Below are 23,690 nucleotides of genomic sequence, written 5' to 3' on the forward strand. Positions count from 1 at the left end.
CATGAAGTACGAAGATTGAAGATTTTTACTTTTTAGTTTAGAATTAGGAATTTAATTGGGTTTGTAAATATTGCACTTTACGCCCTCTGCGAAGGGTATTCATTTGTTGTAATAGTTAGTTGTTTTACTCTTTTGAAACATTTTATATTTCAATAATTCGGCAATAAAGATTAGTTTATATTTGTGTGCTTGAATACAACATATTCCCGTTCCCTGAGTTCGACCCGGTCTCATCCACTAGTGAGAACCGGTTTTTATTATTTGATGTCTGGTTTTCACATGTTTTACACTTAAAAATCTTTTCAAAATTTACAACGATTTAAAAGAAGACATCATATATATATATATATATATATATATATATATATATCATCACTGTAACTCTTAGATCATTAACTCATGCTCTTTACATAGTCTAAAAAATATTCAAGCAGAGTAGCAAGCATCTGAGATATGATGGCCTATGACTGTAGATATTTTATCACAAGCCAAGTCAAGGGTCATTCGTCAAAGATAAGTATATCTCAACTTCTTTTTTTTTCTTTTTTTCTTTTTTTTGTCTACAGTTTGCCATGATTCTCTATATGTCTAAAGATTCATCTATCTGCCCATAAATTAAGTAAAAGTGTATATAATGAAAGTGTAATTGTCATCATCATTATGGAAATTCCATGTTTAAAATTCTGTTTTGGAATCAGTGATTTTGTATCCCCAGCCATGACTGCATTTTCATACACCTCCCTACACTACTATGATTCACTTGCATTCCCACACCACATGACTGTTATTAGCCCATTTACTTTCCCTGTTTCAGCACCCATACGCTGTTATAACCACCCAGCACACACCAAATCGCGCCAGCACTTTCACTACAACACAGCTTCACTTGCTGTTGTTCGTGGTGTTACTCCTCATAGCACATTACATGGTTAAGTGCCTGTACACAAGCAGCCACCTGCTGCTTCATCTCATCATTTATTGCACTTACAACAACACCTCTGCATTGCTGTGTAGTTCCCACTTATGGCACATTGTCGCCATCTTCAGCATGCTGTCACCATGGCCCTGCTGCAAACCACCAGTACCACCTATTTTCAGCCTTTGCAGCATATTTATCACTTTCCCTGTTATGCATATCACAATACACACTGATTCATTTCCCTGGATTTTCAAGTTTTTCAAACCATATGTATGTCCTCACCCTGTGTTTCATTTCTTAGGATTATGTCGTATCACATGTTGGGCACCATTTTTCCCCACTGCACCTTTACCACATTTACTCTATATCATATGAGCACCTTCACATCTCACATCTCCTGTATATAGCATATGCATATCTCCCTACCACTAGAACATCCCCATTCTTACCCATACTTGCACTAGGCTGTCTTTTTAAATGCATCAGCCACCTGCGCATTCCAGGGCATATCCCTGTTAAGCTTCTTTTGTCTATATTTTCTATATAATATACATGTAATTATGGATTTGTGATGCTCGTAATTCATTATTGCATCCTGTAGATAATAACTTTTGTTAGTCAATATCGAAGTAAATAGTGGTGTAGGTTAATAACATCCACACAGGGTTATGTTTTAGCAATGTTTCATTTCTCTCTTCTTCATATATATCCACTATCATTCTTACAGGAGCATTCAGTTAGTTCATCAACCCACATCTTCATCATAGTAAACTCTATGCAATTAGCTTAGGTATAATATCTCCAACTTCTTCTTTTTTCATTTTTTTTTTTTTTTGCTAACTCTGTCTTTTGTAGGAAACCCATGTAAAATGTTAAAATTCTTTCTTAGATTAGGAATGTAGTTTCAATTTCGAAACTTGTAATAGCTAGATATAATGAAAATCTTTACATTTCCAGCTATTAGATTAGAATGAATGAGCATTGTAAAGGTCATAATTTGCTTGTTTCCATGCTTTTCACCTTTATTTATTTTATTTTTTTCAAAAATCTCACAATGGTGAAACATGAATGGCACGTGCACCATTTTGTAAGAGGTAATTAATCCTAAGTTGATGATTTACATCAATGGCCATAGTCAGGATGTAAACAAGACTTAGTGTTTTTATCTTTTATAAAATAACACTGGATTCACACTGGATTCCTTTTCAAAATCATCATATTATCTTTAAATATTTTCTGCTTTTATCAGAATTTAATCTAAAATTAATTCAATATATATACCAATGGCCATAGTCAGGGTATATTGAGAATTAATTTCATTTTAAATCCTGTAAAAGCGCCAAAAAAATGTATTTTATTCTTCACTTGAATTTAAATGTGGTTATTATATAATATATTCAATGACCATAGTCAGGGATATATTATATTTTTCAACATCATTCTTAATTCACTTAAAGAATGAAATAACTTTTTAAAAACCAATTTCGAATTCTTTAAATTCATTCATCATTCAGGATAGAATTGCATCATATTTTCAAAAATTCTTTTCAAAAAAAAAAAAAACCAAGTGATTTTGAATATCTTTTCCTCAATTTCTACTTCAAACTCATCAATTCTATCTCCTCTTCAAAATCCAAAATTTTGACTTTGAAACCAAATTCAAAGTTCAAATTAAACTTTGAAATTCTTGATTCATTTTCTAAATTCCAAATTCAAGTTTCAAATTTAAAGTCTAATTTGACTTTGAAATTCATCCTCAAATCAATTTTTGAAAATTCCAAAAGCCAAAGTTAGATCCTAATCTCAACTTGGATCCAGATTTCCAAGTATGAATCCAACTTCACCTTGGATCTCAGACTTCAAATCCAAAATCCATTCTAAGATCCAGATCCCTATTCTACATTGGATCTCATATTACAGATCCAAATTCCACTTAGGATCTAGATCTCAATTCTACATTGGATCTCAGATTACAGATCCAAATTCCACTTAGGATCCAGAATCTAATTCTACTTTGGGATCTCAGACTTCAGATCCAAAAATCCATCTTAGGGTCCAGAGTCCAACTCTACATCGGATCTCAGACTTCAGATCCAAATCCATTCTAAGGATCCAGAAATTCAATCTCATCTCGGATCTCAAAAATCTTAGATCCAATTCCCATTTTCAGATTCTAAATCCAGAACTCAAATTCAAGATCTCAACTCTATTTAGAATCTGTACCTTTTATTCAAATTCCATTTTGAATTCCAGATCTCAAATCAATTTTTATCCTCAATTCCAATGCTTAAATCCAATTCCATTTCTTCTAGATTTCAAAATCCAAGTTTAGATTTCTAAAAATCCAAAAAACCAATTTCATCTCTCAATTCTAGTTAGATTTCTTCGACTTCAAACTTTACAAATGAAATTCAAATTACAGTTCAAAATCCCATCTCCATTTTGATTCAAAATCCTAAACCAAAGTCCATTTATGACTTTGGATTTTCCTTTCTTCTCCTTTTATCTCAGCTCCAAAATCGTTCCTTTCAAGGTCCATTTGTGACTTTGAAATTTCCTTTCTTATCTCTTTATCTCAACTCTAAGTCTAGATTTGTCTTTTCAAGCCCTGATTATTCCAAAAACTTAGAACTTTAAAAATCTTAAGTTTTGATTCAAAAACCATTTCTTCACTCTATTTTCATCTCAGAAACACTTGGAAAATTTCGAAATCATTCTTCAAAAGAGAGCATACATCTGTGCATTGCACAAGCATGATTATTTGTGCATTTAGACATAGAATAAGTTCTTAGATAATATTTTAGCAAAGCAAAAGGCATAAATTCGACCCTTGGTTCGATTACCCCTGGTAAAGGCGCTAGGAACGGTCGAACCTCGTACCGACGAGCGGATCCCTTCTCCCAGTTTTTCCGCAAATATTTCAAAAATGAAGGCGAGTCATTTTTTTAAATATTTTCAAAATTAAGGTCAAGTGAGACCCCGCAAAAGAATTCCTCTTTTCTCTTCTCTTCTTTCTTCTCTTCTCTTCTTTCTTCTCTTCTCTCTTTCCTTCTGTCTTATATTTTCTCCCTTCAAAAAGGAGGAAATAGAGGCTGGAAAGGAAAGGAGAAGGAAGAGAGAGAAACCACAAAAGAGGAAAAATTTTGCGATGATCACATTCACAGATTTGAGCTAACTCCGTAGAATCAAGAATCAAATTCAAATTTGTTGTTGTTGAGTTTCTTCAAGGAAGTTATCCATTTTCTTGATATGAAAAGAGAGGAAATATCCTTAGTTTCATAAAAGCAAGTGGATGAAATGATATTGATAAAAGGATTTCACACAAATAAAGAAAATTTTTGGTAGTTTGATATCTGGGGTTTACCCATGATGATCTTTTTGTGCTCTTTTGAGACATAGAGATTGAACTTCTTTGGGATTTGGCAAGAATTTCATCACATTAGCCTTCAACTTGGTGATGTTCTGATTTTCCCTTGAAGGACATGTCACAAACTCCTTCAACTTGGAGATGATCCGAGTCGTCTTTGGTCCCAGGAATTTGATGGATAATACTCTCTCTTTGATTGAAATCTCTTGATGATAACAGAAATTAAATATCTTTTAGGGTTTGTTGGGAGGTTCATCACATCGACCTTCAACTTGGCAATGTCTTGACTTTCTCTGGAAAGACAAGTCACATACTCCTTCAACTTGGAGATGATCCGAGTCTTCTTTGGCCCTAAGGGTCTAACTCGACCATCAGTCTTCAACTTGACGATAGTTAGGAGATCCCTTTTTCAGATAGTTAATTGGAGTTTTGAATGATTGAGAAGATTGGGTAGATTCTTTTATTGCTTAGGATATTTCCACTGCCTTATTGCCGGAAGAATGATCTTTAAAAATGTGCCATAGCTATGATCAATATCAATTCATTTATGGATTTTCAACATCATTGAATTTTTCTTTGCTGGTCATATCGAGGATTTTCTTCATCCTTTTGGTTGACCAACAGAAAAGCTTGGATTTTGTTCTTTCCTCGCAAAAGCTTTGCCCTTTTAGAGGGAATATTGAAGGTAGCTTAAGGTAAAGTTTTGTGCCATAAAATTTGCAATCAACGATTGTTCTTGCTGACAAATTGGTAAAATATTCTTGAAATCCTTTGGAAAGAATTGCTTGACATCAAATTTACACATCCGTGACTAAATCTTCTCTCTTTTTCCCCGAAAGAGAGGCTTAGGCTTGACCCTTGACTTGAACGGGTAAATACTTCCTGCTTCTTTAAAGAGGAGGTGTTTGCAAAATGAAACTTTCAAAGAGAAATTAAGCTTTCGTCAAAACTTCCTAATCTTAGGCTTCTCTTATGGAAAGGTGGTGAGTGGGTAAGCTTGATGAATATTACAGAAGAACGAGTCCATCACACTCTCCCTGGAAAAAAGGGTCTTCTGCGATGGTGAGGCCAAAATGAGAAATTGGAGGCCACAAAAGAAACGAGCTTTCATCGAAACTCTCCCTGGAAAAAGGGTTCCTTGTGTAACAAATTGATTGTTGTTTTGCACACAGTTCACGAAGAAACGAGTTCCTTCAAACTCTCCCTGGAAAAAGGGTTCCTTGTGTAACAAATTGATTGTTGTTTTGCACACAGTTCACGAAGAAAAGAGTTCCTTCAAACTCTCCCTGGAAAAAGGGTCCACGTGAACAACAAAAATGATTGCATGTGAAAGGAACGAGCTCCCTCGAACTCTCCCAAGAAAAGGGTCCTTCACAAGAGAAAATGATTGAGGTTTGAAAGGTTTGGCATTTGACAAATTGGATTTGATGATAGAAAGATGGGATCAGGAGGGATTCAACCTACAGACTACATCTTTTGGAAAAGAGATTGGTTCAAAAGGGATTCAACCTAAGAACAACATTTTTGAGAAAAAAGATTGGTTCAAAAGGGTTCAACCTAACAATCGCTAAGAAAACTGGATCAGGAGGGATTCAACCTACAGATCGAATTTTTGAAAATAAGATTGGTTAAAGAGGAATTCAACGTAAGAACTGCCAAGAACACTGGATCATGAGGGATTCAACCTACAGATCGAATTTTTTGAAAACAAGATTGGTTCAAGAGGGATTCAACCTAAGAACCGCCAAGAACACTGGATCAGGAAGGATTCAACCTATAGATCAAATTTTTTGAAAACAAGATTGGTTCAAGAGGGATTCAACCTACAAAATGAATTTTTGAAAATAATTAGTTAAAAAGAGATTCAAGGTCTGAGTCAGAACTTGGTTTTGAAAGAGAGTCTGAGTCAGAACTCGGTTTTGAAAGAAAGTCTGAGTCGGAACTAGGTTTTAAAATAGAGTTCAAGTCAAAACTCAGTTTTAAAAGAAAGTCTGAGTTGAAACTCGGTTTTGAAAGAAGGTATGAGTTGGAACTCGATTTTGAAAGGAAGTCTAAGTCGAAACTCGGTTTTGAATAAAAGTCTGAGTCGAAACTCAATTTTGAAAGAAGGTCTGAGTTAGAACTCGGTTTTGAAAGAAAGTCTGAGTCGGAACTCCGTTTTGAAAGAAAGTCTGAGTCGGGACTCGATTTTGAAAAGAAAGTTTGAGTCAGAACCTGGTTTTGAAAGAAAGTTCGAGTCGAGACTCAGTTTTGAAAAGAAAGTCTGAGTCGAAACTCGGTTTTGAAGAAAAAACTGATTAACTTGAAGGAAAACCCGAGTCGGAACTCGATTTTTCAAAGAAAAAATTCATTTGAGGGAAAACCCGGGTTGTAACCCAGATATTTCAAGGAAAAATAATTGATAGGAAATCCCGAGTTGGAACCCGGATCTTAAAGAAAAAATAATTTGTAGGAAAACCCGAGTCAGAACCCGGATCTTCAAAGGAAAAATAATTTGAAGGAAAAACCGAGTCGAAACCTGGATCTTCAAAGGAAAAATTAATTTGGAGGAAAATCCGAGTCGGAACCCAAATCTTTAAAAGAAAAATTAATTTGGAGGAAAACCCGAGTCGGAACCTGAATCTTTAAAGGAAAAATTAATTTGGAGGAAAACCCGAGTCGGAACTCGGATCTTCAAAGGAAAAATTAATTTGGAGGAAAACCCGAGTCGGAACCCAAATCTTCAAAAGAAAAAATTAATTTAGAGGAAAACCTGAGTCGAAACCTGGATCTTTAAAGGAAAAATTAATTTGGAGGAAAACCCGAGTCAGAACCTGGATCTTCAAAGGAAAAATTATTTGAAGAAAAACCCGAGTCGGAACATGGATCATTAAAGGAAAAATTATTTGAAGAAAAACCCGAGTCAGAACCCAGATCTTCAAAGGAAAAATTATTTGAAGAAAAAACCGGAGTCAGGACCCGAATCTTTAAAGGAAAAAATATTTGAAAAAAAACCCGACTCGGAACCCGAATCTTTAAAGGAAAAGTAATTTGAAGAAAAACCTGTGTCGGAACTCGGATCTTCAAAGGAAAAATAATTTGAAAAAAAACCCGAGTCGAAACTCGGATCTTTAAAGAAAAAATAATTTAAAGGAAAACCCAAGTCGGAACTCAGATCTTCAAAGAAAAAATATTTCAACCTGTAAGTTGGATTTGAGAGGGATCAGCAAAAGTTATGAATTGAATCTGAAGATTACGAATTTTCTAAAGATTAAGATGAGAAATTTATTTAAAATTCTTGATCCAAGATGGTTTAAGATTTGAATTTTCATGATGGTCTCAGGATTATCCCTTATCCTGAATGAGAAATGCTATGAGAATTGATGGAAATTGAAGAAAATAAATTGATGAAAATTTATAAGGATTGGTAAAAAATGATAAAGATTGACAAAAAATTGATGAAAATTGATAAAAATTGATGAAAGATTAGTGAAAATCGATAAAAATTTAGGAGAAAGAGTTTTTTTTATCCTGCCTGCGTATGGAATTTTTTAAGTAAGATGAGAATGTTTAGTTTAAAAAGGATTTATTTTTGAGAAGAGGTTCAACCCAAAGGTTGATTTTGAAAGAGACCAGTAAAATATAATTCTTTTGACGGAAAGGATCAACCCAGGGGATAATTTTGAAAAAGATTTATTAAAAATTTGAAAAGAGATCAACCCAAAGATTGATTTTGAAAATAGGCCAGAAAAATATAATTTTTGAAAGGGAGTATCAACCTAGGGGCTGATTTTGGAAAGGACCGATAGAATTTAATTTTGAAAAGAATATCAACCCAGAGGCTGATTTCGGTCAAAATTGAATTTTGAAAAGGGGATCAATATTGAAGGTTGAAAAGTTGATCAACACAATGGTCGAGTTTTGAAAATGTTTGGTGAAAATTGGTTTTTGAAACAAGAGCTCAATACGAGGGTTGCCCCCCCCCCAAAAAAAAAAAAAAATTTAAAAGATTAGTTTTGATAAAAGACTACCCAAAACCAATTTTCGAAAAGGGCTCTGTAAACACCCCAAATTTTCACTCACCTCCCCGACATTTCCACCAAACATCACAGTTCTTCCCCTGAGATCGCCGGAGGGCAAAATGGTCATTTTTTGAGCATGGAACTTGCAAAAGTCCAAATTTCATCTGCAATTATCAAAATTTCTCTATTTTAGCTCAGATTTTCAAAGTTTTACTCCTGACAGGAGACGGGAATCTCCAAATCCTTGTTCAAGATTACATTTCATAAGACATGTAATTGCATATCATTACATGAACATTTCATATCACTGCACTGCACAGCATGTCATTTCAAGGTTCAGAACTCTCAATTTCAAAATTTTCAATCCAGATTCGAATTTTAACTCTTTTCTAAATTGATTTCAAACCCTGGGTCTTCAAAATTGTCAATTCTTCCCATTTTACCCCTAGGACTCTGAATTTCAAAAGATTTACTCATAAAAATGATCTGGATAGTTCTCAATATGGATTTTAGCTTTGAACTTAGCAATTTTATCTCAGATTTTGCCCTTTTGTCAGCAATTCCAAATATCATTGTTTTACAAAATCGCCCTACAGGGGCCACCTCTTTTTAAAATTTCTGCAATTAGGCCAAGTATTTCTTATTTGCCAGTTAGTCTAAGTTTTTATGAAAATTCCAAAAAAAGAGTTTTTACTTTCTTGCTTTTATTTCAATAAAGAAACGATGTGGGGTCCACCCTGAGGTGGCGCCATACAGGATTTCCTTTTGTAAAACTTGGATTTCGAAAAACCCAAAAATATAGGAGCCTTGTCACTGAAGTGGCGCCATTTGATGCTTTATTTCTCTCTCCTTCCATCCTCTGCCATGTGTTAGTGTGGGGTTCACCTAGAAGTGGTGCCACATGTCATTTTCTCTCACCTTCTATTTCTTTGCCATGTGTTAGTGTGGGGTCACCCTGAGGTGACGCCACGTATCTCCCTCCCTGCACCTCCATTAATCGCCACTTGTCCTCCCTACAACTTCCTCTTTTTATCTTCTGACATGTGTTAGTGGGGGGCCTCTTTAAGGTGGCACCACATGTCTTCAATCACCTTTTCTTATTTCATGCCACGTGTCAATGTGGAGCTTCCCTAAAGTAGCGACACATGTCCACCACCCTTATTTCTCTCTCCCTTGCCACATGGCACTCTGGGGTCACCTTGATTCGCCACATGTCATGTTCTGCTTTTTCTAGAAAAAGTAGAATTGTCCCCCCCTGAGGTGGCGCCATCTGAGGTGTTTTCTCCTGCAACTGACACGTGTCAAGCTCTACTCTCCTCAGAAAAAGCAAATGACATATGTCTCTCTCTGCTTTCTTGAGAAAAAGCAAATGACACATGTCTCTCTCTGCTTTCCTCCAGAAAAAGCAAACGACACATGTCTCTCTCTGCCTTCTTCAGAATAAGCAAGATTTTAAATATTCAAACTCCAGACTGAGGTAGCGCAAATCCTGAATTTTATTTTTTTATCAGATTTGAAATGGCTCCACATGTCCCTTTCCCTCTTTTTCCTACCTTTTGCCACGTGTCACTGTGGGGCCACCTTGAGGTGACTTCACATGGCCACCCTCTATTCTTTCAGAGCCAACCCAATTGAATTTCAAATTCCTTCTGAGGTGGCACCATCTGAAAGGCCTCCTCCTGCAAGCTGACACTTGTCAAGTGTGGAACCACCCTGAAATGCCACATGTCCAGATCTCCTTTCTTTAGAAAAAGTAGAAGCATCTCCCCTCTGAGGTGGCGTCATTTCTGAAAAGGAGCTTTCAACAAAAATAGCTCTGCAGCTTGATTTTAGGAAAAAACAAAATTTCAAATTCCCTCTAAGGTGGCGCCATATGCATCCTCTGTTTTTCCTTCTGACACATGTCAGTATGGAGCCACTCTGAGGTGGCGCCACATGGTGTTCTTTCCTTCTTCCAGAGAAACAAAACTTTGAATTTCAAATAAAAGCAAACTCCAAGGTGGCATCCTCTGAGGTGGTGCCATATAGGAAGCTCCTGCAGAGAGAATCCAGCAAACCTTATTTTTGAATATTTTCAAATCCAGCTGAGGTGTCTTATTTCCAAAAAATGCATTTATTTATTTCAAAAATATCCAGAGTGGCATGCCCTGAGATGGCGCCACATGGAGGGTCCAGATGACCTTCTGTTTGAATTTCAAAATTTCTCCAACAGTCTAAAAATCCCTAGCCGACGCCCAGTCCAGGGGAGGCTTCTCTTTGGATCTGAACTTCAACCTAGGTCTTAATCTCAAGTCCCCTTTTCCTTTCCTGAAGCCCACGCCCCCTTTGGGCTCATCTGAGCTTTTTGCATCTGGAGTATATTCTCAAGGAGCCATCCCGTAGACGCCCATCTCTGAATCTCCAAAACATCAGAAGAACACAATGTAAGCTCTCATTCGAGCTGATTATATTGAAATAATAGGCTCGTTTCAATTTGCATACTGAATTCCATGGATTTTGCGTTTTTAAGAAGGGGTTCGTCCGAATGATGGATTGGACCATTCCCATAAAATGACATATATAAAAAATAATTATACTTCCTTGATGATTTTTAGTATTCATGCATTAGTTAGGTTTAGTTCATATTTTATTTCGTTAATTTAGTATATTTTAGGAATTAGTTAGATTTTTTTCAGCATTTATTTCAATTCTGTTAGTTTTTGTAATTCTCTATTTTTGTTAGTCAGTCCACAAATTATTTTATGTTATTATTTTTCTTTAAAAATTCCAAAAAAATCATATTACGTGCCCATAGACGTCCCTGATAATCTGCAAAAAATAGGAATAATTTGAATTCATTTACTGCATTTAAAGTTCAAAATACAAATTCGGGTTTTATGACCCGGGAAACGTTCTGAATATTTGGTCTCAACGTGTAAAATTGTGATTGCCCTCATGTAAGATCCGATTTTTGATCCAAACAATGCCCTACATGCAGAATTAAGTCTAGTATTTAATCTGATTTTATAAGAGTTTTTGGAATTTTGTTGCTGTTTGACAAAAATCTGAGAGCTTGGGACACATGTCAGAGCCTAATTTGAGTCTATGAGACTCTGGATCGACTTAAGTCGACTGGTTCTCTCTGGATATAGCTTCAAATCTGGACCTGTAAAAAGTGAACTTTATGTTCTAAATGTCCTCTATTTGATTCTGAAATTTTGCAATTTTTAAAATAGTCTTCATACAAGTTCCGTATTTTTTATTTCAGTCTCCTGTTTTGGTACTTACATCTGTTCTTTTGGTTTATGCATGTAATATCATATTTGTATTTCTCATCCAGTTGATCAAATGACAAATCTATATAAATCAAAGTTGTTCATACTCATGTCAGTAGTTCTCCATTTAATTTTCAGAAATTGTTATGGTCATTTATTATTTGTTATCTATTTCCACATCAGATTCTGTTAATTTTAGTCCCGTCAGAACCAAATCTCTGTTACCGAACTCATCGTAGGTCAAATACCGTAGTTGTAAAAGCCAAAGATGTTCATTTTTATGTCCTTTAGCAACCTGCAAAATATTAGACATTTTTATTCTAAGACCCGCAATTTTTCAGAAAATATCTGAATAAAATTCATGAGGCATTTACCGGTAAAAATAGCATTTCTTCTCAGAATGCAAAACGAATCAATTCCTGCGAGCCAGTTATACTTAGGATATTCGTCGAATCGCGAATATATGCTCAAACACTCTGGAAGCCATAACTTCCTACCTAAACGAAATCAATAGATTCGTACGAGCCAACTTTCTTAGTTACGTCAATACGAAGAAAATGGCGTACTCAGAATTTTTCGGAAAAAATCGCCGGAAACCCGAAATTCTTGCGGGACCCACGGAAATATTGGTGGGACCCACAGAAATATTCCTCAGAAAATATCTGGTGGGACCCACAAAAATATCCCATGGAATATCCAAGTGGGCCCCACACCAAGGAACCTCTTGGAATTAAAAAGAAGCCAAGGGGGTAGAAGGGGCATGAGAAAATCCAAGAGGAGGTGGGCTTGGGCTATAAATAGCCCTCCCCACTCTCTCTCTTCTCATAATTTCGACCCCCCCTCTCTCTCTTGCCTTCTCTCTCTCTCCTAAACCTCCCCTACCTAGCCTAGCCCACCTGAGCCCACCTGACCTGGTCTGAGCCTGCCTGACTTAGCCTGAGCCTGCCTGACCTGGTCTTAACCCACCTGACCTGGGTCTGAACCCACTTGACCTGGTCCTAACCCAGTTGACTTGACTTGAACCTAGTTGGGTTTAAAGTCAAAGTCAAAGTCCTTTTTGGTCCAGATTCCGGTTTGGATTTCTGAACCCAGACTTAGCCTACTTGAGCTGAGTTCGAACCTGCTGAATCCAGTTGACTTGGATCGAACCCTGTTTGGTTCAAACCACTTAGGTTGAGTAGCTTGACCTGCTCTACCTCTTTCTCAACTAAGTCAGCTTCATCTGACTTAGTCTGACCTCTCGAAGGAAGGCTCGAAGCCAAAGAAGCAACCCGGAGCCGTTTCTTCCACGATTTGAAGTAAGTTCGCTTCGTTGATCCATCTCTCTCAAGTATTTGACTGTTTGTATATAGAATATACTTTCTGAAGTAGTATCTTGCTTTAGTTCTTGGTTGAGCCCTCTAGGACGCTTCGGTGTTCACGCGCTCGCCTCGTAACTATCGTCGGATATATATGTTCGAATGCGCAGTATATGCGTTCTTCAAAAATAGTATCTCACCCTAGTTCTTGGTTGAGCCCTCTAGGACACTTCGGTGTTCACTCGCTCGCCTCGTAACTATCGTTGGATACAGATCTAGGTGTATATCTGCTGATTCTGCCGACGCGTCTTATATCGCACAGGCTATGTAATTTACCTTTGCCGTCGCGTCGTATGATGCCAAGGCTCCCTGTTTTCTGCACTTCCGATTATGCATTTACTTACGCCGTCGCGTCGAACGATGCCAAGGCTCCTGCTTTCTGCAATATATTTACTTACGCCGTCGCGTCGAACGATGCCAAGGCTTCTGCTTTGTTATATATGTAGAATATTTCATTCAGTTACACACCCTGAACAATAGTATATGCATTTCTTTACGCCGCCGCTGTATAAAGCACAGGCTTCTGCTTATACTACATATATAGCGCATAAATGAGCGTTCAAATGGAGATCAAACTCCAAATCGCCCATGCGATTCCTTGACCGCTCCTCGTTCAAGATTCTGCTTGACGAATGAAGCCCCTATTGGAAAGGCTTCGGTTTTTGGCAAAATGCTCTTTACGTAATGACTAAGTCAATTTCGTATGGCCTGGCTATGGCCAAGGGTTCCTGCAACCTTGATGGATGCAAAGTACGCACAACGGTGCACATCCATTTCCTGAATTAAGCGTGGCGATTTCCTACCAAAGAGGGGAGATGCCGCTGAAATGGATAAAAGAAACGCACGCTTTCTCCGTAAAAGAGAGGAAGTGCTGCTGAAATTTCTGAAGAAGCTAAGAATAGCTCAGAAAGAACGTAGCAGGATACTCTGACATATAGCAGAGTGCTACCCAGTTCATGGTTTACCCTCTACAACGTAGAAGGGTTCGTCGCACCACTGCCGGTAGAGCAGGGGAGGTGCTGACGAAATGGTTGGCAGAAGAGCTGCCGGAACCAATGGAACGGCATAATGATGTCCGTTGATGGAACGATGCCAGATCGGCTCGTATCCTTGTGCCTGCAAGGGCACCTTGCTCGTAGGGCCGCTGAGCCGGAGTAGAGGTTGCGCCTTGGCTAGGTTTGGACTCGTTGCGTATAAATACGCCGAGTAGCCGATCTATTTAGATCGAGTCATATGCATGCTCATTGAGAACGGTTACACAACCAGACTCGTAAGGGCCGAAGAGCCAGAGTGTGTTGTTTCCACCCAAAGAGGTGTGATGCTCGTGGTGGCCGAAGTGCCAAAGAGCGGTGTTCTGCATGCATATGAATAAGACTTAAGGTCGCACATACCCCGCGGTTGAAGATCGTGTTAGGGGTACCCCCTCAGTAATGACTGTGTTGGGGAAGACTGAATGGGGTCGGGTACATACTCCCGTAGTGCTGAAAGCACGGGCTGCCTAAATGGCATGCAGATTCTGTCCAAGTAATTGTAAGACTGGCAGACCCCTTCAGGAATTATGCTCACTGTGGAATGACAGTGATGGTACAGCCTTGAGTGACATGTATTTTACTTTGGACCTGATAGAGTCCACGATGGCCTCAGTCACTCATGGGTTTTGGGGTCGTGGTTATCCTTAAGATCTAAGGATTGAACCCAACTACTGCAAGTAGAGGATGCATCCGAATATGGGCCTAGTAGGATTCTCCCAGTTGAAACACACTGCCCTACTATGGATAGGGTCAACAGGCCTCCGGGGTATCTAAAATACATAGAATAATCAACCCCCAGAACGTCGCGTTGATGCCCGGACAATAGCTCTACCTGCGTACCAAAGGCGGGAGCGGTTAATTATCAAACAATGCATTAGTTCTAGGTACAGCGATGCTTTGAATGTATGAGTGGATGACGTGTTGAGTCAGTCCTGCATAACCTTTGTGAAGGTGTCATGTTCGGTATACTACTGGACCGACTGGGCAAAGACCCGTGTTGTATCCGCACGACTAAGCGAAGCTCGAGGAGTTGTCCTTAGATGCGTGGGATACGGATGTGCCAAGTATGAAGACTTGAGCTAGACATCACTTTGAGACCTGGAAGAGGTCATGGCTAAGTCGTGGAGACTTATGCGGCTATTCAAATCACAACCCTGAAAAGGCTTGCTCTAAGTCATGAAGACTCGAGCGGATGTTCAACTCATAGCCCTGAGGAGGCTTCTGCGATATACGCTAAGTCTTGGAGGCTTGAGCGTCGTTATTGCGCATTGCGACCCTAAGTGGTCATTATCGTGCTTGAGTTGAATGGTTACATGATTGCATGCTTACCAGACCATCAGTGGTTCTGACCCCGTTTTATGGGGATTTCAGGTGTTGGACCTGCGTGGCGATATGCGGAGCAAGGCGGCATCGAGTTCCAGGGTTTCTCTAGACAGAGTTGTACTGCTTCCTTTTTATTGAACCTACACTGCTCTCCTAAGCAGTAGTGTTGTAATAAACATATGTTTTCGATAAAATGGAACACTTTGGTGGTCAATAAGTTGCTTGGCCACATACCTGCAACGTGCTCGGAGTTTTCTAAAACTGACGACTCATTATCGTCTGATTCCGCTGCTAAAAGCTTTTCTAAGTTCCGCTGCAAAGAAAAAAAAAAGAAATTCATGAAAATTTTAACTTAGCTTTGTTTTGGAAATCCGGGGCGTTACATTTATGGTGGATTTTTGCATTATTTCATTAAATGCTATGTTTGGTTTGTACCCGTATGCATAATTTTGCTTATTTTAGAGTTTTCTTTGAAATCTTGCATTTAGGTCATATCATTCTATGTATTTTATCATTCTATATTGTTTCTAAGGGTAGAGGGGTGCTTTTTACCGAATTTGGCTTGATTTGAAAACTGTTTGAGGATCAGTTTAGCCGTATCATCAAAACAGGATCCCTGCAAGACCGTGATCCAAGCGAAAAACAAGCAAAATTCGTTATTTTGGCCAAATTTCATACACAAATTCTGATTTTTACAGTCCTAATGTGTTTAGCAGCATATCCTTATGTCTCATCATGCATTTCATCATCATTTGGTTCAATTCCAATTTCAAAATCTCAAATTTTACCAAAAATCCTTCAAAAAACCCTGATTTTAAAGGTATAACTTCAATATTAGGGGTATTTTGGTCATTTTGACCACAATTCTGTATTTCAAACTATTTATTACTGGATTTTCTTACATTTGCATCATTTCAAATATCAAGGAAGTGTGAAAATCGGGTTTATATCCAACTAAGTCCAATAATCTCAGGATATTATTGGAAAATCTTGGAAAAACCCACATATTTGAGCTAACCCCATTTCAAGTTTGGCAGGGACATTCGAAGGAAGGAGCTGGAATATGCAATTTTTCCTTTTCTTTTATTTTATTTAGTGATGTAATAATCAAATAAAATTTTAGAATAAGAGCTTTACTTTTCTGCTTAGATTAGGATGCATATCATATAGTTTAAATTTATGTAATATCATGATTATGTGATTCATACATTTTATTTCAAAAATCACTATGGATGTACACGAATGGCACATGCACCAACTCTTAAGGAGTTGATGAACTCGGTGGAGTCCATATTTACGACCCTAGTCGGAATATGGACGAGACCCAGATTCAACATCTTTCTCCTAGTCACACCGAGCCTACACTCTTAGGCTATCTTCCAAAATTCACTGCATGTCTTTGATTTTTACAAAATATTTTAGAATTAACTAAGTATGTTACAAGCATATTTACGACCATAGTCGGAATATGTAGTAATCTTACCTTAGTTTAATTCTAAAACTGCATATTTTCCTAAAAAGTGGTTTTCATAAAAAGACATTCATTCATTCAGGATAGTTTGCATCATGAAATCACCTGCATTTTTCAAACTTTTCTCAAGAAAAATTTCACTCCATGGAAATCGATTCCTCAAGAAACTCAGAAAATTTTCAAAGTTGGATTTCTCAAGTCAAGTTTTCTGCGATTTTCCCTGAAAAATGTTCTTTTCTTAAGATTCATTTCCAAAAAGAATTTCTCATCATTCTCAAGAATCAAAATCGATTTTCCAATACTTCAAGACTAAGATTCTCAGAATTTCAATTTCCTGAGTTTTGATTTTCCTTCTCCAAAGAGTTTTCTTATAAATTTCCAATCATTTTTCAAAGAAAGTTTTCAGGATTGAAGTTTTCCACGATAAATAGTTCCTCTTCAAGTGTTTTCTCAAGGATTATTTCTACTTTATCAGGATTTTCATCCATTCATGATTTTCCCAAATCTTTATAAACTTTCTTATGATTTTCAAATCCTTTTATCTGAGTTTTCTGAGAAATTGGTTTTCATCTTTTGCCTTAGAAATATTTTCCAACTCCAAAGCATTTTCTAAGCATACATCATGTTTTCCAACTTGCATTTTACAAAATTTCATAACACATGCCTGAATTTTCTATGCATTTAGGATAGAACACGATTTTTATAATTTAGCTAAGTCAAGCACACATTTTATCCTTGGTTCGATTACCCTTGTTAAAGGCGGCAGGAACGGCCGAACCTCGTACCGACAGGTCGAGCCCCATCCTATGGATTTTCCCGCTATTTTCAAAACGGAGGCGAGTATTTTCAAAACAATTTTCAAACTCTGGTCAAGTTTGACTCACGGAAACGTTTTCCCCTCTCTCTCGCAGGGAAGGGAAAAATTTTGGCGATGACAACAGGTTTGGTGACCGTGATGGGACCTGTTCTTGTCTGATCAAAAGTGTGTCTGACTTAGTTCAATTATCAAAACTGTGTTCTCAAAATATTTGCTCTTTTGCTTTCTGATATCATGCGAACTTAGGAACCTAGATTCTGACCTAGCTGCCATTGATTGCATATAGCTTAGGCATGGTTTGGTAGGACTATATTGAGGAGATATTTTCATGCTCACATAGACTTAGGTTTAAACACAACTCTCCTCAATTTAGGATCTGAATGCAAACAATGTATGCTTCTTAAAAAGTTTTCAAAAATCTATCTCTCTAGGACTTACAGCCCTTGCATGTGATCATTTTTTCCAAACCCCCCTTACCTATCTTTACCCGGTCTTCACGTTGTTGGGCTCTCTTCCAAAACCCTAGTTTAGGACGGAGCCTCACAACTGGGCCACTTATTTGGGTTGACGCCCCCCTACCACGTACTAAGGGCCACAGTCCGAAGTATATCGGTAGGCGCTCAAGGATGTTGGAAAACCTTACCTTAGAACCAGAGTTGAAATTCTATGCCACGTACTTCGAGTCTCAACTCGAGTATATCAGCATAACTGGATTGGACAAAGATGATTTGAATATAGAGTTAAGGTTAGGGTCCTACAACTGTTTTTTAAAATGATGCATCTAGAGTCAGCCTTTTAGGGAGTGTTGTATGTGCATAAATGTTTGTGTAGGATGTGACTGTTTGTATTATCGTTATTCCTCTCATGTTTTCTCCAAAAATATTTTTCCAAATATCCTTATTCTCATCTTTTTCTTTTATTTTCTCAAACCCTAGATGAATTTCCCAAACATCTAATTTCTTTCAAAACTCCAGGTGATTTCCATTCTCCCGTTCTACTGGATCTCGAATTTCTAGCTGCATTTTATATCCTGCCTGCAAATTTTTCAAAATTTCAATACTTTTCCTAAGTCTGATTCCGCGTCTTTCTCTGTTTTCAGTCCGATGGCATCAAGTCAAATCGATCCTATTTTTTCTGAAGGTCACATCTCCTACGATGTGCGACAAGGTCGTCCTGAACATCGATCCTTTAGCACCAAAACTTTCATTCCCCGGTGGTATTATTCATGGCTCAAAAGCTTTTCTCATATGTTCCCGAACCATTTGAGCGAGTGTGGATTAGAAGTGGCGTCAACAGTGGGAAAGCAAACCATCAACGACAACCTGATCCATGCAATGGCAGAGCGATGGAATCCATGAACATGTACCTTCTGGTTCCCGTGGGGAGAGATGACCATTTTAATGGATGAATTTTCAGAGATTATGGGATTACCAGAACCAACCAGTCAACCAGAAGATCCGTTAGAGCATCAGTTCCTGATCAATGTCAAGGGTTTGGACCCCCGAGATTCTTTAGCTCGTATGACAGGCTGCCGATCTTGGCCCCTGATCTAGTTGGATGGAAATGAATATGTCAATCTGCTTGAGTTATACCATCAATACGGGACCTTCGTCGAAGTCAGCTCATTATCAAGGACAACTAGAGAAAGAATTCAGAATGCAATGGTTTTGTGTATTGTATGATTAGCCCTCTTTCCAGACGGACAAAACTACATGGATATCAAAATAATCTAGCTCATGAGAAGATGGGGAAGTCGGCAGACCAACCGTCTCTCCATAGCCATGGCAGCGCTCGCTTTTCTGTATCCGTTTCTCACTTGGAGAGTCTATTCTCGTTGAAGGATACATCTACGCTCTTCAATCCTGGTTCTTCCGGCATATTCCAGCCTGAGCAAATGCTTTCAGATACAATGTCCAAGAACTTCTCCCAGTGGTGCAGTACCGGTCCATGATCGACAGCATCCAGGAAGATGACATCGTTTGGGACTACTTTGATCGACAATTATCTCCTCCCAGATATACATACGCTTATGGCAAGTGGTTCAAATTGTTGGGACCATTCTTCTGTACTTACTACCAACCGGAGCGATGTGTTCGGCAGTTTTCCCAGAGGCAGCAGTACGTTGAAACCCGACTGCTATAATGGTCCGGGGCATATCATTCTGCCAGCTACGGCTGGGATTCCTTTGTTTCTCTCAAATTCTTTCCTGGTCCTAAAGTGTCTGCCGACTATCATGAATGGTGGCAAATTGTTTGTCCTCCACCTCTTTGTCAAGATGAATAAAATCATATTTTTCTCATAAAATTTTCTCTCTTTTATCATGGTTTGATGACCTCGCCTAGGTAACAAGACACATTTTCCGTTGCTCATTTCTCTTATAAAAGGATGACAACACAATTGTCGTAATCCTTACGATGACTCAATCTCTAGTAATGGGATAATCTTCCAATGGTCTACCATATTTTCCTCAATATTTTCTTCCAAAAAATCCAAAAATTTTCCCCAAAATCTGATCCTGTCTTTGCCCTGCAGAGAAAGAGAAAGAAAGAGAACACAAGAGAGCATCCACAACATCTGATGGTTGAGACAAGGTCCAGAAGAAAAACATCATCTCAGCGCATTATCTACTCCTCAGCCTCAGAAGGAGAAATGGATTCACCCATATTCGTCAGAAGTCAAGGTCAGCAGCAAGAGGACGATGGCATAGATCCGCAGATGTATGCAATGTTCCAGAAGATGATGAACAAAATGATGAGCGAGCAGACCAGAACCAGCTTAAAGAAGAATCCATTCAGGCAAAAGCTCCATGGTCACAAGGCTAAGAAATCCATAAAGACTTCCCAGAAGCAAGTTCAGCCAGAAGAAGTCTCAGATGAAACAAAATCAGCAGAAGACTCTGATGAAGAATATGAGATACCCCCAACATTTCAGAAATATGCCCGAGAGTAAAGGGGGAGCCGCAAACTAAAAAGTCAAGTCGGAGAAGATCCCCCTGCAAGCACAGTTCAGGGAAATGGCTAGAGTTGTTAAAGATCTGCAAGCCCGCGACAAGGGCAAGAAAATCTTCACCAGTGAAGATTTCTATGATGGCCTAGAAGGGGATGGAAATCTAGAAAATCTACCCCGCAAGTTCATCAAGTTCGATGGTTCTGGTGACCCGAAAGCTCATCTTGCCATGTCCTTCGCAGAGTGCTCAAGATTCAAGAGAGACAATAGAGCACTATTTCTATGTTTCCCACACAGCTTGGAAGGAGTTGCAGCTAAATGATATGCTGAGCATATCAATCCCATCGAGCTCAAGGAGTTCGATAAAGTTGTGAATTTGTTTATTGAATGCTTCTTGTTTAACACGGAGGCGCTCCCAACATTAAGCCATCTCTGCAATCTAAGGCAGAATGAAAATGAAAAGGCAAGGGATTTCATTCATAGATGGAGGTCAGCTTGCAACAAAATGAGGGATCCTATATCAGAGAGGCATGATTTATCCCTGATCCTCAACAATTTTTCGCAACCTATGAGAGGATTAATCTCCACTGCACCATCCAGGACTTTTATTGAGCTGAATGGCTCGAGATAAGCGTAGAGAATGGAGTCTATGAGGGCTTCACATTTTCCAAGAATAACAAGTAAGGTCTTGTGAGGGTTTGCAGAGATGCTACCCACAAACATCAATGTCATGCAAGAATACTTTTTCAGAAATATTAGGAAATTAAGAAATCAGTTTAAGCAAATATTTCATGTAATGTGCACTCTCATAACAAATTTAGAATTCTTATGCCACCACAGTAAAAACCTTTTTCTTTCACTTTTCTAAACTTGTAATTATTTATGATTTTTCTCAGAAAGTCAAGTATTATCATGTTATTATTCATTTATCCTCACTTGTATATCTTCTGCACAGTATTTCACAAAACATTCCTAAGCAATGAATTTTTCTCATTAAGCTCATTCTTTTTCTTTTGATTTTCAATTTTTCACCTTTTTTTAATTCCTCTCACTTGAACATTCTTCTCACTTGAGAATTCTTCTCACTTGAGCACTATTTCAAATATCCAGTTTCGTGACTCATGTAGCGAGCTTTGGGTCAGTGACTCTCAGGCCAGACGACCTTAGGGCACCAGATACAGAGTATCCCTCGGACTTAATTGCTCGAGTCACTAGACCTTCTATTTTAATAGTTTACGTATAGTCTTCTTCTCATCTTGTGCAATGTCTCTATCTCTTAGGCTTTCTATTAGGTTCATGTAACAAGCTTTCGAATCGGTGGCTCCCAAACCAGATGGATTTAGGGCACCAGGTGTAAAACACCCTTTAGACTCTACTTACTCGAACCAAATAAACCATAGATATCGACTAGACAAGAAGATGATCCCCTTTGTTATCCTTTTCGTCAGGAGACTTCAAACACTTCAACTTGTGTCTGAGCTCAACTACTGGGAATTGCGAAGACATCAACAACTAAACATAGCTCTTTTCTTTTAAGCTTGTCTTTCTAAACATCTTTCAATTGCTTCGTTCTTCCACAAAACATATTGTGCATACTTATACTAAAGTGATTCAAAACTTTCTAACATTCAAATACTATCTTTTCTTTGAATTTTCTCATAAATAACTACTCTTTTTGGATCAGATCAGAAAAAAATTTTTACATGGGGCTTAAAAAAAAATTCTAAATTGTCAAATTATGCAAAAACATTCATATATGCTACAAACTTGTTCTTAAAGGCCTACTTTTATGAGTTTTTATCTACCTGACATAAAAAAAAATTTAAATGTGCATCTAAACCATCCCCCCATGCTCGAATGGCACTGTCCCTAGTGGCATACAAAATATGCAAACATGCAATGCAGATGCACACTAAAGAATAATAAAATAAATATGGGAGAAAGGATAGATACAATCTGATATGTGCCGGACCTCTGAAGCTGATGATTGACTTGACTTCGCACCACCACTATGCATATACGAATACATAGTTTTATGCTGATCTGGTTAATGGTCTGCTCCCAAAGCCATATTTTGTGTCTAGTAACTTGGACTCATTCGTTGAAGCACCAAATAATAAGGTATACATGCATGACAACAGTAAAATCCCAGACAAAAATGAAATCAAAACAAAATTTTATTTCTAATATATATACATATGGTACACAAAGAAAAACAATGAACAAAATAAAACTCTAACACATTAAGCAGCTACACTATGTTAGAATTACTCTATAAAAACCAATCTACATCTAAATCTGCAAGTTTAGCAAATACTCTATTTGAAGCACTGTCAAACAATCTAATTAATCTATGAAATAAAAGACAATTCTAATCTAAATCACAAAATCAATAAATACAGGAAATCACCACTATGTTCTCTAAGACTCACCTGTCTAATCGCTCAATGAAGTCTGAAATTCAGTGAATCCTAGGAAAAACAGCATGTGAATCCTATATTTTCTAACTATGTTAAATCCTACCAACTAAAACAAATAAAACAACTAACTAAACACATATTAATAAACTGAAATCTCAGAAATAACAGAATATAATCGCCGTTCCCCGGCAACGGTGCCAAATTTTGGTTGCACTTTTTGCAGTGGTATTTTTAAAACATTATTTTCAATAAAAGCATTTAGAAAATCGTCAACCAAAGTTATAAAAAACTGACTTTCTACAGATGTGGCGATTACGGGTCGAATCCATAGGGAACAGGATACATTCTGAATTAAATCTAAAACATCAATTTATTAATATCACAATTGTTTACAACTATGTTAATATTACAATTCTAATTACAGAACAATCTAAAAATGAAAACGAACTACAACAGGTAGCTAAGTCTTCTCCAGATTGCCAGGGGTAATTCTATCTTTTCACCACACGTGCATCTGCACTTCGCATTGTAAATACACCAGTAGACCTGTTTTCTAACTTATCAACCTCAAGGGCGATCCGACGAGTGGAGGGGTAGTGGATGAGCGATCTTTGACATGGATTCGTGCCACAAGAAACCTCATTGATTCTGTCTAACATCGCTTTGCTGCAAGTTGCTAGGATCTACAGGTGGTGGTGTTCTGGAATGAAGAAGAAGGCGCAGTGGTGGTGAAGGGGCGTAGAGGGCCGTATTGAGGAATGGACCGACCAGCCATGGCGGGGC

The sequence above is a fragment of the Nuphar pumila genome, chromosome 4 (genome assembly GCF_984573655.1).
Source record: "Nuphar pumila chromosome 4, dmNupPumi1.hap1.1, whole genome shotgun sequence".
Classification (NCBI taxonomy): Eukaryota; Viridiplantae; Streptophyta; class Magnoliopsida; order Nymphaeales; family Nymphaeaceae; genus Nuphar; species Nuphar pumila.